Consider the following 17,635-nt stretch of genomic DNA (forward strand, 5'->3'; position numbering starts at 1 on the left):
CTACCAAAACCTATGCGTTTTTTTTCTTTTTGTGTTGCAGCTGATAATAGACAAAATAAGGCTAACACTATTCAGATGCTTTTTCCAGACATGTTTACCAGCACAATAACGAAAAAAACCTGGCAAATCTGACAAATTCAAATTCCGATTACTTTCTGTACACACCTCGTACATTAAACTGTGTTCCATAGTGTCTATAGTTCTCGCTTCTAACCTCTTGTTGGTATTCGATCACAACCTTATTTCTTTCTTTGTGAATATACGCCCTATTTCCTCTCCACTTTGTTTGGTAAATGTTAAAGCTTAGCGTTAATATCCTTCTGGTTGTTCAATAAAAATAATTAACTTTCGTTGTTCAATAAAAATAATTAACTTTTGTTATTGCAGTATATCTTAATGCTGGAATAATACCATCCTTTTTTTTTTTTTTTTTTTTTGCCTATCAAAGGGTCTCGTTTCATTGCTGTGTTGTTGACTTGTTTTCAAATTATCCTTCATCTCTATCGCTGTAGTTAGTTATTTTATTGACCCATACCTTTATTGTAGAATATTGCAAATATTTTCCCCGTAAATTCTGTCACTCTGTTAGCATCCGAGCAAACTCGTTGCTACTTCTTTCTTTCTTTCTTCTTCTTCTTCTTCTTCTTCTCCTTCTCTCCTCCTCCTCCGCTTCTCCTCCCAGTTTTGGCTGTCTAAAGATCACTTGTGTGGCTCCGTCGTTAAGCGTCTGTGTGTCCGACTACAAATTGGAAGGTTCGGGATCAATTAACAGTCCATCTTTGGATTTTTGTCTGACACCCGTCATTTCTTCACGTCTGGTAGTGATAAATATGTGAGAAAAATGGTAAAATTTACCTTTCCTCATTGTCCACTTTAAATTCCAGATCTTTGATGATTTTATTTCGGGCGATTTACGTATTCACAAATGACTCAATTTTCATAACATGTATCTCTCATCAATGCATGCCACTCATTCCAGTAAAGATGCGCGTTTACTAGCAGTCTACTTGCCGGTTAATCATTGCTGACAGGTTGCAACTGTCTACCGGGTCATTTCAAAGTTCATTGTGGAGTAAATTTGAGTTGTAGACAGAGAAGTTACCGCACGCTGTTTTAAACTGACAAGAATCTTCGATTAACTCGTTCCTTTCTTTCAGGTAGTTAGAATAATTCTTAATTCTTGAGTCTAGTATACCGAACACGTCCTATTCATTGTTCTATTATTTAACGACATTGAGGAAACATTGCAGTGCTGCCATCATAGTCAGAGACTATGGCTCATAACCACTTAATAAGCAGTGTCATTTGTAGACGAGCTCCTTTCTCTTGCTGAAACCAAGCCCCTGTCTTTATGTTGTAAGGGTGACAGCTTCAGCTGTATTTATACGTGTTTTTTATTTACAACCGATTTCGTTGGTGCACTTCAACATCTTCAAGTCTCTGGATACAATAAACTTATTGATAGGAAGGAGGCAGGAAAGTGATAAGGTGCCAAAAATAATTTTGACCAGGAAATCAGCAAAAAGTTTTATTAGCTTCGTTACCATCCCAAAATCGTAAACATATAGTTTCTTAAATAACATATATCTCCATTTAATCATAAAATAACATTTACTTCATTCGAGTTAAACAACATCTGTTTTGTTGTAATTCCAGACGTAGATGACAAAAGTATTATTAACTAACTAAATAATTAATTTCGGTCACATGTGACCATCTTCAGACCTGAGTAAATCCATACATTACATAATTCTTGCCATTCCGTATACATATAGTACAGTCACATTAAACAGTCATACAAGCTTCGCCATAAAATCTAAACTACGTATGTAAGATTAATAACAGTAAAAGGCGTTTACTAAATCGTTAAAAAAAATTTTTCTCTGTGATCGTCCTGGAGAAACGTTTTCATAGCGCTGCATCTTGTGTGCGCAAAATTGATCTACATGGGCTAGCCGCGCGGTGGGGCCGCTCGGTTTGAAGCGCCATGTCACGGATTGCGCGGCACCTCCCGCCGGAGGTTCGTATTCTACCTCGGGCATGGGTGTGCGTGTTGTTCTTAGCATAAGTTAGTTTCAGTAGTGTGTAAATGTAGGGACCGATGACCTCAGCAGTTTGGTCCCATAGGAATTTAAAACATTTGAACTTTTGAATACTTGACTAACTTCCTTCGTAAGGCGCTTCTCGAAGTTAGCAGCCAAGCCCGGACTACAGGCCCGCACCGGAAGCAGAAGCCGCTAAGTAGAACAAACCACTCGGCCTCAACATGGAAGCATATGGCATCGTAGCGCGTCTAGCCCGTCACTGGACTAATTGTGCTAAACAACTCCAGAACACGACTGACTCAGCGAGCATGATACACCCGCTGAGGTTTGCGACGCCTGCTGCTCCCTGTGGGCGCGGAAGGTGAACATGTTCCCGCGAGCTAGACAAAGATAGAATAAGATAAACTATCGATACTGCGCCTGGCATGTGTCACACATCTTTTGTCATATCTGTACAAAATGCAGTTGTATACTATCTCTTGGAAAATAAAGAACAACCGCCTTCGGTCACAATCGTGATTTTATTTCACTGCACGGTGCATTTCAACTCCTGGGGGCTCATTTTGAGGTGATTTAACAGTCTAAATAGGTTATTCCATATTTAGGTTAATTCTATACCAGGTAAGATTATAATTGTATACTACAAAGTGACACATTAGGAATGTAAGTGTACAAAACCAATACAAGTTGAACAATGACTTACTGTTTCCAGTGGTGGATACGTGGTTTTGAAGCATAATTTGAGTAAATATGTTTATGTACATATAGACACTTTTCATTCTACGGCATGTTTTATAAACATAAGTTAAAACAAGTCCAATAATTTCAAATGTAAAGATGCTGCATTACTATAAATACACAGGTGTTATTATTTCAAAGAAGATACAAAACTATTACTTACACAGAAGATCATATACAAAACAAATATTTTTGAATGTGTCCGCTGTGGATTTTATTATCAAATGATATCACTATTAAATATGTTTCTTTAAGAAAAAAATAAACTTTTAAAATCATTGAAAAAACTGTGGCTGCAAAATTCTCTGTATTCATTCAACATGTTTTCAGAAAAATTTTATTTGTGTAAAATTATTTCTAAATGTTCTAGCAAAGTTCTTTTTTACCGTGGTTTTCTGTGAGGTGTGCAGTTAAGCTGTTGTGCGCCCTATTAAGAAATGGTTCAAATGGCTCTGAGCACTATGCGACTTAACTTCTGAGGTCATCAGTCGCCTAGAACTTAGAACTAATTAAACCTAACTAACCTATGGACATCACACATATCCGTACCCGAGGCAGGATTCGAACCTGCGGTGGCGCGGTTCCAGTCTGTAGCTCCTAGAACCGCACGGCCACTCCGGCCGGCGCGCCCTATTAAACGTGGATATAAATGCAGCATGATTGGGTGTGTTTGGATGGTGTGATGATTCATGTATTGTGATATGAGTGTAGGTTGATATCCTGTAAGTGTAAAAATCATGTTCTTGTTATCCATTAACAACTGTGAGGTCCAAGGAATTTATAGATTGATTTGTTTCATGTCCTGTTGTGAACCTAATGTTATTGTGTATTGAATTGAATTATGTGATAAGCTCATCAAGTTCATCTTTTGTGTCATAAAGTAGAAGTAATGTGTTATTCACGTATCTTCTGTAATACTCAGTTTTTTAGCAATTAAATAAATTTTTATGGGGGGGAAAACTTGGTCCATTTAATCCATCTTGATTACGGCACGCATTTTACCATTGAAACATAAAGTCTTAACAGAAAAATTTATATTATCAAAGGATTTGCGATAAGTATTCAGATAGATCATCTAACAAACTATTCAAAGTAATACAAACCAGCATCAGTAATAGAAGCACTGCAGGAATAACAACTGACCCAACACATTTATTCACAAATATTCCCTAATTAGGTACAGCATCACAAAAAATTGCTAACTTATTTAGAAACACCAATAGTAAAATATCATTCTCCATTCTCCACAAACAAAAAATTCAGCCACCACTTACCTCATACCGGTAACACCCCAGTAACAGAGCGTGGTAGAATATATGAACTGCAAAATAACAGCTGCCCTTCATTTTACATTACTTTCCACACGCGTTACAAAGAACAAAGTGATGCATTTAGACCTAACCACTTTGAGAAATCCACAGTAGCCAACCACATGTACCTTAACAGATACAGACTAAGTTAACATCCACAGCAGCTTAACTGTACACTTCACAGAAAACCATTGTAAAAAAACTTGTCAACTAGAACAGTCAGAAATAATTTATGAAAGGAAAATCTTCTGAAAACATGGTGACTGAAGAAAGAGAATTCAACAGCCACAGCTTTCTCTGTTATTTAAAAGTTAATTTTTTCTTAAAGGAACAGGTATTTAAAAGTTCTGCCATTTGATAAAAAGAAACCACATTTGATGTATCCACAAATATCTTCTTTGAAATAATAACTACTGTGTATTTATAAAACAGTAGCACCTTTGCCGGCCAGAATGGCCGCGCGGTTCTAGGCGCTACAGTCTGAAACCGAGGGACCGCTACGGTCGCAGGTTCGAATCCTGCCTCGGGCATGGATGTGTGTGATGTCCTTAGGTTAGTTAGGTTTAATTAGTTCTAAGTTCTAGGCGACTGATGACCTCAGAAATTAAGTCGCATAGTGCTCAGAGCCATTTGAGCCAGTAGCACCTTTACATTTGAACTTGTTTGACTTCTTTTAACCTGTGTTTACACACTGTGCTGTAGAATGAAACGTGTCTCTATGCACGTAAACATGTTTACTCTTACTGTGTTGTTGTGGTCTTCAGTCCAGAGACTGGTTTGATGCAGCTCTCCGTGCTACTCTATCCTGTGCAAGCTTCTTCATCTCTGAGTAACGACTGCAACCTACATCCTTCTGAATTTGCTTATTGTATTCATCTTTTGGTCTCCCTCTACTATTTTTACCCTCGAAGATACCCTCCAATACCAAACTGGTGATCCCTCGATGCCTCAGAACGTGTCTTACCAACCATTTCCTTCTTTTAGTCAGGTTGTGCCACAATTTCTTCTTCTCCCAAATACCATTCAGTACCTCCTCATTACTTAAGTGATGTACCCATCCAGTCTTCAGCATTCTCCTGTAGCACCACATTTCGAAGGCTTCTATTCTTTTCTTGTCTAAACTATTTATCGTCCATGTTTCCCTTCCATACATGGCTACATTCCATACAAATACTTTCAGAAAAGACTTCCTGCACTTAAATCTACACTCCTGGAAATTGAAATAAGAACACCGTGAATTCATTGTCCCAGGAAGGGGAAACTTTATTGACACATTCCTGGGGTCAGATACATCACATGATCACACTGACAGAACCACAGGCACATAGACACAGGCAACAGAGCATGCACAATGTCGGCACTAGTACAGTGTATATCCACCTTTCGCAGCAATGCAGGCTGCTATTCTCCCATGGGGACGATCGTAGAGATGCTGGATGTAGTCCTGTGGAATGGCTTGCCATGCCATTTCCACCTGGCGCCTCAGTTGGACCAGCGTTCGTGCTGGACGTGCAGACCGCGTGAGACGACGCTTCATCCAGTCCCAAATATGCTCAATGGGGGACAGATCCGGAGATCTTGCTGGCCAGGGTAGTTGACTTACACCTTCTAGAGCACGTTGGGTGGCACGGGATACATGCGGACGTGCATTGTCCTGTTGGAACAGCAAGTTCCCTTGCCGGTCTAGGAATGGTAGAACGATGGGTTCGATGACGATTTGGATGTACCGTGCACTATTCAGTGTCCCCTCGACGATCACCAGTGGTGTACGGCCAGTGTAGGAGATCGCTCCCCACACCATGATGGCGGGTGTTGGCCCTGTGTGCCTCGGTCGTATGCAGTCCTGATTGTGGCGCTCACCTGCACGGCGCCAAACACGCATACGACCATCATTGGCACCAAGGCAGAAGCGACTCTCATCGCTGAAGACGACACGTCTCCATTCGTCCCTCCATTCACGCCTGTCGCGACACCACTGGAGGCGGGCTGCACAATGTTGGGGCGTGAGCGGAAGACGGCCTAACGGTGTGCGGGACCGTAGCCCAGCTTCATGGAGACGGTTGCGAATGGTCCTCGCCGATACCCCAGGAGCAACAGCGTCCCTAATTTGCTGGGAAGTGGCGGTGCGGTCCCCTATGGCACTGCGTAGGATCCTACGGTCTTGGCGTGCATCCGTGCGTCGCTGCGGTCCGGTCCCAGGTCGACGGGCACGTGCACCTTCCCCCGACCACTGGCGACAACATCGATGTACTGTGGAGACCTCACGCCCCACGTGTTGAGCAATTCGGCGGTACGTCCACCCGGCCTCCCGCATGCCCATTATACGCCCTCGCTCAAAGTCCGTCAACTGCACATACGGTTCACGTCCACGCTGTCGCGGCATGCTACCAGTGTTAAAGACTGCGATGGAGCTCCGTATGCCACGGCAAACTGGCTGACACTGACGGCGGCGGTGCACAAATGCTGCGCAGCTAGCGCCATTCGACGGCCAACACCGCGGTTCCTGGTGTGTCCGCTGTGTCGTGCGTGTGATCATTGCTTGTACAGCCCTCTCGCAGTGTCCGGAGCAAGTATGGTGGGTCTGACACACCGGTGTCAATGTGTTCTTTTTTCCATTTCCAGGAGTGTATACAAGATGTTAAAAAATTTTTCTTCTTCAGAAACGCTTCCCTTGCCATTGCCAGTCTACATTTTATATTCTCTCTATTTCGACCATCATCAGTTACTTTGCTCCCCAGATAGCAAAACTCATCTACTACATTAAGTGTCTCATTTCCTTATCTAATCACCTCTGCATCACCTAAATTCTTTCGACTACATTCCACTATCCTCGTTTTGCTTTTGTTGATGTTCAACTGCTCTTCCAGGTGCTTTGCTGTCCTAACAGAATTACAGTGTCATCGGCAAACCTCAAAGTTTTTATTTCTTTTCCATGGATTTTAATTCCTGCTCCAAATTTTTCTTTTGTTTCCTTTACTGCGTGCTTAATATACAGAATGAATAGCATCGGGGATAGGCTACAACCCTGTCTCACTCCCTTCTCAACCACTGCTCGCCTTTCATGTCCCTCTACTCTCATAACTGCCATTCTGTATAAATTGTAAATAGCCTTTCGCTCCCTGTATTTTACCCCTCCCACCTTCAGAATTTTAAAAAGAATATTCCAGTCAGCTTTGTCAAAAGCTTTCTCCAAGGCTACAAATGCTAAAAATGTAGGTTTGCTTTTCCTTAATCTATCTTCTAAGATAATTCGTATGGTCAGTATTGCCTCGCGTGTTCCAACATTTTTACGGAATCCAAACTGATCTTCCCCGAGTTCGGCTTCTACCAGTTTTTCCATTCGCCTGTAAAGAATTCGTGTTAGTGTTTTGCAGCCATGATTTATTAAACTGATAGTTTGGTAATTTTCACGTTTGTCGACACCTGCTTTCTTTGGGATTAGAATTACTATATTCTTCATGAAGTCTGAGGGAATGTCGCCTGTCTCATACATCTTGCTCACCAGATGGTAGAGTTTTGTCAGGACTGGCTCTCCCAATGCTATCAGTAGCTCTAATGAAATGTTGTCTATTCCCGGGGCCTTTTTTGACGTAGATTTTTCAGTGCTCTGTCAAATTCTTCACGGTCACGGCCATTGTTCATCTACGTCCTCTTTCATTTCTATAATATTGCCCTCAAGTACATCGCCCTTTTATAGACCCTCTGTATATTCCTTCCATCTTTCTGCTTTCCCGTTTTGCTTAGTACTGGTTTTCCATTTGAGCTCTTGATATTGATACAGGTGGTTCTCTTTTCTCAAAAGATCTCTTTAATTTTCCTGTGGGCATTATCTATCAAAAATGATGCAGACTGTGAAAGCCTCTGAAGGTGAGCCCCCTGGGCTCGAAATGCATCGCGCATTGAAATAAAAGCACGATTGTGACTGAAGCCGGTTGTTCTTCACTTTACGAAAGTTACACAGTCCCGGAGGAAACACTGACAGCAGTGATAAAATCTTCTAGGGTTGACAGCCGAGTCAATGTGTTGTTCTCCAGCAACGTTTCAGCAAGTTTCTTACTTTTTATCTTCAGGCGAAGGCACTTATTCCTTCGTCAGTCGCTTTAGTCACATTTTCAATTTCATTGACACACTGCGCTTTTGTTGTGTGCTTTAAGCCAGTTTAACGGATTTCCTTGACCTTTGTAGGCGTTTTCATTCTGCCAACTGAAAGGAAAAGCAACCGCCATGCCAGTCACAATGTTCAAAAATTGCGTGTCTTGACCTTCATTCGGTCTTCTTGTGTCGCCTGTGTTGTGCATGATGTGTATGATTGACACTTGAATGATGAGGGTTATTCCAAAAGAAAAAAAATTCAGTCTATAGCCGTATTTTTTCTTTTGTCTACTGGCAAAATAAAAAAGAATTGCGCCTATAGACTAAAATTGTTTTTTTAATTGCGTTGGTCGCTGTTCCAACCTATAGTACGCGGTAATATGTAAAGGACTTTCTGATTTGACAAGTAGCGCAATCCCCCACATGTTCAACAATTTGACGGAGACTGAATTTGCAGAAGGCGTAGCGAAACTTGTGGAGCTCTCCGACAAATGCTTAAATTTCAACGGTGACTTCATAAAAGATGTCAAAAGAAGTTGAAAATAAGTTTTCTTTCGTTATCTTGAATAAAAATGTTTGGAGAATCGAACATACTTCACTGGCAAAGTGTTCTGGAAAACCAGCCATTTTCTAGTGTTTAGTATACGAAAGGAGGAAATCGCTGTGGACTACTTGGTTTGGTTTGGATTGTGGGATTAAAGGGACCAGACTGCTACGGTCATCGGTCCCTGTGGACTAGTTGCGGGAACCTGCCCGACATCTGACTTGACTGACAGTAGAGGAAACAACCGAAGTACAGCGGCGCAGCTGTTCTCTCCGGATCACAGCCCTGCAGCTCCGTGTAGAAGGACTGCTACTGCCCCCCCCCCCACCCCCCCTCCGTGCAAAGTGCAACTCACTCCTTGAACTATGCCGGCTCTGGGACTCCTGGAAAGACTTAGCTTTCCCTGTGCCCCGCCGCTACTGCATAGCCGACCGTCCCTTTTAAATTGTCTTAATATCGCAGTGTTCGATTGATATGGCACTGATTAAAATATACCTTTCATAAAAAGTTTTTTTCTGTAGAAAGCGTGCAACTTTTCCCTACCTCTAAGCGGATTTCCTTCTCGTCTGTTCTCTCGTGCCGAAAATGCCTTTCTTCATTTCGGTAAGTCGAAAAGTTTTACAGGGCGCTTAACACCGGGGAGATATTTAATATCTGGACGTGAGCCGAATTCATTACCTAAGAGCCCAATGTCTCGGCGAAACCGTTCCTTGACGAACCACCCGAGGGATTTTTGAGGAAAAGCGTTTTTTCTTCTCTGATATCCCATTATAATGCAGCATTTTAGATTTGCTGAGACTTTCTTTCTCGCAGCTCTAGGGGGGAGGAAGCATGACGTCAAACCTCTCGTGAACAACACCCGTCAAAACCACGAACTCATCAGGCAAGGCATGACATGTTACGCAATGATAAACTCGAAGTTCGCTTTGATGCCATACCAATACGAATGGGAGAACGCTGATGTAGGTTCCCTGTATTTCTTATCTGTGTGACTAAAAATAAATTTACGAGTATTCTGGAGATAGGAGATATACGGATTGGAGAAACAACCATCAGTTCGCCTCGATTTAGTAACATCCAGTGTATCTTCTGTGTATGCATTTAAAACACAGCTTCATTGACGTACCAATAGCTATTGTAATAATATTTATTTACAGACAACTGCTTTCAGGCAAGTGACCTTCATCCAGTTAAGGAGCAGTACCACATGAAGGTCGTGGAAGGTTTATTTGCGTCAAATACGTAACTGTTTTAAGTCCAAGCATATATGACTGATGCTGCAGTTGAGACTGACTCTAAGGAGCCTTGATATAATATCATACGTGACACGAAGACGGTTGCTTAACTGAAAGTAGTTGTCTGTGAATAAATAAGGTTACATTAACTCTCCATGGTTCCACGAAGCTGTTCGTAAGCAACATCCATACTGTAAATGAAGTACGGGGCTACTAAAAATTAAACTACAATGAAAACACCCGGAAAGTGCCATTAATTTCATATAACGTATCCACAACGTTTTTAAGGAGATTTACTCTCTCTTCGTCCGGTGGACAGTCGTTCTGACGTGTTGTCGTCAAGAATTTATGAGGTTTCATTGCTTTGTTTCCAAATGCCGTCACAAAATCTTACAACAATTAGTCTCTCCTCTTGAATATTGAGTACAGTTTTTACAGATAAAATACTTGTTTGCAACACAAGTCAGAAAAACATTTGCACATACAGACATTTAACACAGATTGCCGCTGTAAAGAGCTTTCACAGACTAGAGCGAGGAACGAATATTTGTATCAAGACCGGGATTCGAACCCAGGCCTCCTGCTCACAAGGCAGATGCGCTGACCACTAAGCCATCCCAGCACAGTGGCTTCGCACAACTGCTCGGAGTACCCTAGCTCGCTTCCCTTCTCAATCCAAATTCCCATTCGCGCGTCAGCCCTGCAACTCCAACCGATTAAAGCATCTATGCTTGCGTTTCAGGTAGGATCCCCCATTTCGTTCATTGCTGAAGTGCTATTCCAATGCAGTTGTACAGGACTCCGCTATGCTGTTAGTGTTTAGACGGAATGCCAAGTGAACGGAGGCATACAAATGTTCGATCGTCGCTTCAGTCTGCATATGTAAAGTGTGGTCCATTTTAATCCATAATCGGGAATAAATCAGGAGGGAGTGAGATACAGCAAAATGTTTTAGACAAAAGTTTAAGGTGGCGAAGAGGGTTAGGCATTACCACTAATGGCCGTGACCGTGAACGTGATTTTCAAGGTCAGTTGGAGGTTAAAATGGTTTTATTTAATTGGGAACTCTAATATTTGATTTAAGATTTGAAAAGGGCGGCAAATTTTACGTATAAAATGATACATCTACATCTACATCTACATTGATACTCCGCAAGCCACCCAACGGTGTGTGGCGGAGGGCACCTTACGTGCCACTGTCATTACCTCCCTTTCCTGTTCCAGTCGCGTATGGTTCGCGGGAAGAACGACTGTCTGAAAGCCTCCGTGCGCGCTCTAATCTCTCTAATTTTACATTCGTGATCTCCTCGGGAAGTATAAGTAGGGGGAAGCAATATATTCGATACCTCATCCAGAAACGCATCCTCTCGAAACCTGGCGAGCAAGCTACACCGCGATGCAGAGCGCCTCTCTTGCAGAGTCTGCCACTTGAGTTTATTAAACATCTCCGTAACGCTATCACGGTTACCAAATAACCCAGTGACGAAACGCGCCGCTCTTCTTTGGATCTTCTCTATCTCCTCCGTCAACCCGACCTGGTACGGATCCCACACTGATGAGCAATACTCAAGTATAGGTCGAACGAGTGTTTTGTAAGCCACCTCCTTTGTTGATGGACTACATTTTCTAAGCACTCTCCCAATGAATCTCAACCTGGTACCCGCCTTACCAACAATTAGTTTTATATGATCATTCCACTTCAAATCGTTCCGTACGCATACTCCCAGATATTTTACAGAAGTAACTGCTACCAGTGTTTGTTCCGCTATCATATAATCATACAATAAAGGATCCTTCTTTCTATGTATTCGCAATACATTACATTTGTCTATGTTAAGGGTCAGTTGCCACTCCCTGCACCAAGTGCCTATCCGCTGCAGATCTTCCTGTATTTCGCTACAATTTTCTAATGCAGCAACTTCTCTGTATACTACAGCATCATCCGCGAAAAGCCGCATGGAACTTCCGACACTATCTACTAAGTCATTTATATATATTGTGAAAAGCAATGGTCCCATAACACTCCCCTGTGGCACGCCAGAGGTTACTTTAACGTCTGTAGACGTCTCTCCATTGATAACAACATGCTGTGTTCTGTTTGCCAAAAACTCCTCAATCCAGCCACACAGCTGGTCTGATATTCCGTAGGCTCTTACTTTGCTTATCAGGCGACAGTGCGGAACTGTATCGAACGCCTTCCGGAAGTCAAGAAAAATAGCATCTACCTGGGAGCCTGTATCTAATATTTTCTGGGTCTCATGAACAAATAAGGCGAGTTGGGTCTCACACGATCGCTGTTTCCGGAATCCATGTTGATTCCTACATAGTAGATTCTGGGTTTCCAGAAATGACATGATACGCGAGCAAAAAACATGTTCTAAAATTCTACAAGAGATCGACGTAAGAGATATAGGTCTATAGTTTTGCGCATCTGCTCGACGACCCTTCTTGAAGACTGGGACTATCTGTGCTCTTTTCCAATCATTTGGAACCCTCCGTTCCTCTACAGACTTGCGGTACACGGCTGTTAGAAGGGGGGCAAGTTCTTTCGTGTACTCTGTGTAGAATCGAATTGGTATCCCGTCCGGTCCAGTGGACTTTCCTCTATTGAGTGATTCCAGTTGCTTTTCTATTCCTTGGACACTTATTTCGATGTCAGCCATTTTTTCGTTTGTGCGAGGATTTAGAGAAGGAACTGCAGTGCGGTCTTCCTCTGTGAAACAGCTTTGGAAAAAGGTGTTTAGTATTTCAGCTTTACGCGTGTCATCCTCTGTTTCAATGCCATCATCATCCCGTAGTGTCTGGATATGCTGTTTCGAGCCACTTACTGATTTAACGTAAGACCAGAACTTCCTAGGATTTTCTGTCAAGTCGGTACATAGAATTTTACTTTCGAATTCAATGAACGCTTCACGCATAGCCCTCCTTACGCTAACTTTGACATCGTTTAGCTTCTGTTTGTCTGAGAGGTTTTGGCTGCGTTTAAACTTGGAGTGAAGCTCTCTTTGCTTTCGCAGTAGTTTCCTAACTTTGTTGTTGTACCACGGTGGGTTTTTCCCGTCCCTCACAGTTTTACTCGGCACGTACCTGTCTAAAACGCATTTTACGATTGCCTTGAACTTTTTCCATAAACACTCAACATTGTCAGCGTCGGAACAGAAATTTTCGTTTTGATGTGTTAGGTAGTCTGAAATCTGCCTTCTATTACTCTTGCTAAACAGATAAACCTTCCTCCCTTTTTTTATATTCCTATTAACTTCCATATTCAGGGATGCTGCAACGGCCTTATGATCACTGATTCCCTGTTCTGTACATACAGATTCGAAAAGTTCGGGTCTGTTTGTTATCAGTAGGTCCAATATGTTATCTCCACGAGTCGGTTCTCTGTTTAATTGCTCGAGGTAATTTTCGGATAGTGCACTCAGTATAATGTCACTCGATGCTCTGTCCCTACCACCCGTCCTAAACATCTGAGTGTCCCAGTCTATATCTGGTAAATTGAAATCTCCACCTAAGACTATAACATGCTGAGAAAATTTATGTGAAATGTATTCCAAATTTTCTCTCAGTTGTTCTGCCACTAATGCTGCTGAGTCGGGAGGTCGGTAAAAGGAGCCAATTATTAACCTAGTTCGGTTGTTTAGTGTAACCTCCACCCATAATTCACAGGAACTATCCACTTCTACTTCACTACAGGATAAACTACTACTAACAGCGACGAACACTCCACCACCGGTTGCATGCAATCTATCCTTTCTAAACACCGTCTGTACCTTTGTAAAAATTTCGGGAGAATCTATCTCTGGCTTAAGCCAGCTTTCTGTACCTATAACGATTTCAGCTTCGGTGCCTTCTATCAGCGCTTGAAGTTCCGGTACTTTACCAACGCAGCTTCGACAGTTGACAATTACGATACCGATTGCTGCTCGGTCCCCGCATGTCCTGACTTTGCCCCGCACCCGTTGAGGCTGTTGCCCTTTCTGTACTTGCCCAAGGCCATCTAACCTAAAAAACCGCCCAGCCCACGCCACACAACCCCTGCTACCCGTGTAGCCGCTTGTTGCGTGTAGTGGACTCCTGACCTATCCAGCGGAACCCGAAACCCCACCACCCTATGGCGCAAGTCGAGGAATCTGCAGCCCACACGGTCGCAGAACCGTCTCAGCCTCTGATTCAGACCCTCCACTCGGCTCTGTACCAAAGGTCCGCAGTCAGTCCTGTCGACGATGCTGCAGATGGTGAGCTCTGCTTTCATCCCGCTAGCGAGACTGGCAGTCTTCACCAAATCAGATAGCCGCCGGAAGCCAGAGAGGATTTCCTCCGATCCATAGCGACACACATCATTGGTGCCGACATGAGCGACCACCTGCAGATGGGTGCACCCTGTACCCTTCATGGCATCCGGAAGGACCCTTTCCACATCTGGAATGACTCCCCCCGGTATGCACACGGAGTGCACATTGGTTTTCTTCCCCTCTCTTGCTGCCATTTCCCTAAGGGGCCCCATTACGCGCCTGACGTTGGAGCTCCCAACTACCAGTAAGCCCACCCTCTGCGACTGCCCGGATCTTGCAGACTGAGGGGCAACCTCTGGAACAGGACAAGCAGCCATGTCAGGCCGAAGATCAGTATCAGCCTGAGACAGAGCCTGAAACCGGTTCGTCAGACAAACTGGAGAGGCTTTCCGTTCAGCCCTCCGGAATGTCTTTCGCCCCCTGCCACACCTTGAAACGACCTCCCACTCTACCACAGGTGAGGGATCAGCCTCAATGCGGGCAGTATCCCGGGCAACCACAGTCGTAGTCCGATCAGGGGATGCGTGGGACGAGCTGGCCGTCCCCGACAAACCCCCATCCCGACCCCCACAGTGATGCCCATTGGCAACAGCCTCAAGCTGTGTGACCGAAGCCAACACTGCCTGAAGCTGGGAGCGAAGGGATGCCAACTCAGCCTGCATCCGAACACAGCAGTTGCAGTTCCTATCCATGCTAAAAACTGTTTTGCTAAGAACGTCTGAACTAATCTACAGAGAGCGCAAACAAATCGACAAAATTTAAACGGTTATTAAAATACAAGATTGCCTAGTAAATGCAGTAATGCTGCTACTTGCGCACTGCTGACACTGCTCGGCGGCGGAAGGAGACTAAGCGAAATTACACTATTCAGGTACTAAAACACGATGCTACACTCTCAAATACTATAATACGCCCGAAATTTATGAACTAAACAATGCAAGTACCAAAAAACACGCAAAGAAATTAAGAATTAAACTATGTAACAAATGAGTGAGCTAGGAGTATACGACTTGCTGCTCAGCTGCTTATCCAACGGCGGCAGGGAGCACACTGACTGCGACCAACCGACACTGGCCGTTCAAAACAAAACAGTAGACAAACGACTACGCGAATTTACACTATTCAGGTACTAAAACGCGATGCTACAACTCTCAAATACTATAATACGCTCGAAAATTTATGAATTAAACAATGCAAGTACCAAAAACACGCAAAGAAATTAAGAATTAAGCTATGTAACAAATGAGTGAGCTAGGAGTATACGACTTGCTGCTCAGCTGCTTATCCAACGGCGGCAGGGAGCACACTGACTGCGACCAACCGACACTGGCCGTTCAAAACAAAACAGTAGACAAACGACTACGCGAATTTACACTATTCAGGTACTAAAACGCGATGCTACAACTCTCAAATACTATAATACGCTCGAAATTTGTGAATTAAACAATGCAAGTACCAAAAACACGCAAAGAAATTAAGAATTAAACTATGTAACAAATGAGTGAGCTAGGAGTATACGACTTGCTGCTCAGCTGCTTATCCAACGGCGGCAGGGAGCACACTGACTGCGACCAACCGACACTGGCCGTTCAAAACAAAACAGTAGACAAACGACTACGCGAATTTACACTATTCAGGTACTAAAACGCGATGCTACAACTCTCAAATACTATAATACGCTCGAAATTTATGAATTAAACAATGCAAGTACCAAAAACACGCAAAGAAATTAAGAATTAAACTATGTAACAAATGAGTGAGCTAGGAGTATACGACTTGCTGCTCAGCTGCTTATCCAACGGCGGCAGGGAGCACACTCAAGGTCATGGCTAGGTTCAGTGAAGGTGAAGTAAGCAAATATGTTTTTGGTTGTAGTAGGAATTAAGTCGAAATAGAGAGGACATACACCAAACTACAATGTTAAATGCTGATTGGAAGGGGCATCAGGGGTCACGTATCATTACCAGTAACCATGATTTTAGATTAGATTCAGTTTTCGTTCCATAGTCCCAAAAAATGAGATGTCCTCGTGGGTGTGGAACATGTCAGAAAGTATAACATAAAAATGTAAAACATTTGAATATAGTACTTACTACTCTGGTCATTTGTCAGGAGACTGTCGAAATAGGTAAATACAATGCTGTAAAGTGGAACAGATAATATTTACAGAATTAACACGTTGTCAGAATGAAACATTACTATGGGCTATTAATAAATTTATCATACACAAAATACCTAATCTTGACTGTTGTGGCCAAGTGCTGTCAAAACCGAAATCTAACTTTTACATGGCTTAACAGTCTCTGTTATTCATCTATAGAGCAGGAGTTGCCTATCAAGAAGTCTTTCATATTCTGTTTAAACCGTGTTTTAAATGAAACCAAGTTTTTTAATGGTTGCTGGCAGTTTTTTGAAAAATGTGTGTTCCTGAGTATTGGACCCCTTTTTGCATCAAGGTAAGTGATTTTAGGTCTTTATGTAGATTCTTTTTATTCCTAGTATTAATACGATGTATTCAGCTATTGGTTGGAAGTAGAGATACATTACTTGAAACAAATTTCATTAAGGAATAAATATACTGAGAAGCAGTGGTTAGAATACAAAGTTATTTGAACAGGTTCTACATGATGTTTTTGAATTTACGCCACAAATGATTCTTATCACTAAGTTTTTTCACCCTAAAAACTTTTCCTCGGTTTGATGAGTTACCCCAGAATATGATTCCATATGATATAACGGAATGAAAGTAAGCAAGGTATGCAAGTTTTTTGTATATTTATATCTCTTACATCTGACACCATTCTCACTGCAAATAGAGACTTGTTTAGGCGCTTCAGCAATTCTGTGGTATGCTCTTACCAACTGAATTTATTATCGAGTTGTAATCCCAGAAATTTAACACTGTCAAACTCTTCGATCTGCATGTCTTCATATGTTATACACATGCTGGAAGGAAATCTCTTACATGTTCTGAACTGCATATAGTGGGTCTTCTCAAAGTTTAATGACAGTGAACTAGCTTGAAACCATTTATTAATGTAAATATCTTCAACATTTCGCGGCCCTGTATAAATAATAATATTAATTTTAATAATGAACAGCCTCAGTTGCACCGTTTACCTAGAAATTTACCTAGGTTTCAGTCGGGATAACCCAACCTTCTTGAGAATAACAGTATCTGTCTTTTGTCCATAGTGGACATCGTCAAGCTAAAACTACAAATCCATAAATTATCGTCAGAATGTAAAACTTATCTGGAACTAACTCAGCCCCACTTAATGATCGCGATGCGGCAGCCACGAGTTCTGTACTGGAACTGACCGTAGCGTCATGAGGCCCGCTTAGGCGGACACAATACCTTGTGCCTGCGCATAAA

General features: G+C 42.5%; 1 protein-coding gene and 1 non-coding gene across 17 annotated transcripts in view; one reads left to right on the forward strand and one right to left on the reverse strand.

The window, feature by feature from the left end:
• The window catches only part of LOC126475204 (calcium/calmodulin-dependent protein kinase type II alpha chain), a 1,005,993-nt gene that overhangs the window by 565,982 nt on the left and 422,376 nt on the right, over window positions 1–17,635 (forward strand). The gene's annotated exons all lie outside the window — the stretch shown is intronic.
• On the reverse strand, window positions 10,515–10,586 carry Trnat-ugu (transfer RNA threonine (anticodon UGU)). The gene has a single exon. It is a non-coding gene; the product is annotated as a tRNA-Thr (tRNA).

Source organism: Schistocerca serialis, chromosome 1, assembly GCF_023864345.2.
Source record: "Schistocerca serialis cubense isolate TAMUIC-IGC-003099 chromosome 1, iqSchSeri2.2, whole genome shotgun sequence".
Lineage (NCBI taxonomy): Eukaryota > Metazoa > Arthropoda > Insecta > Orthoptera > Acrididae > Schistocerca > Schistocerca serialis.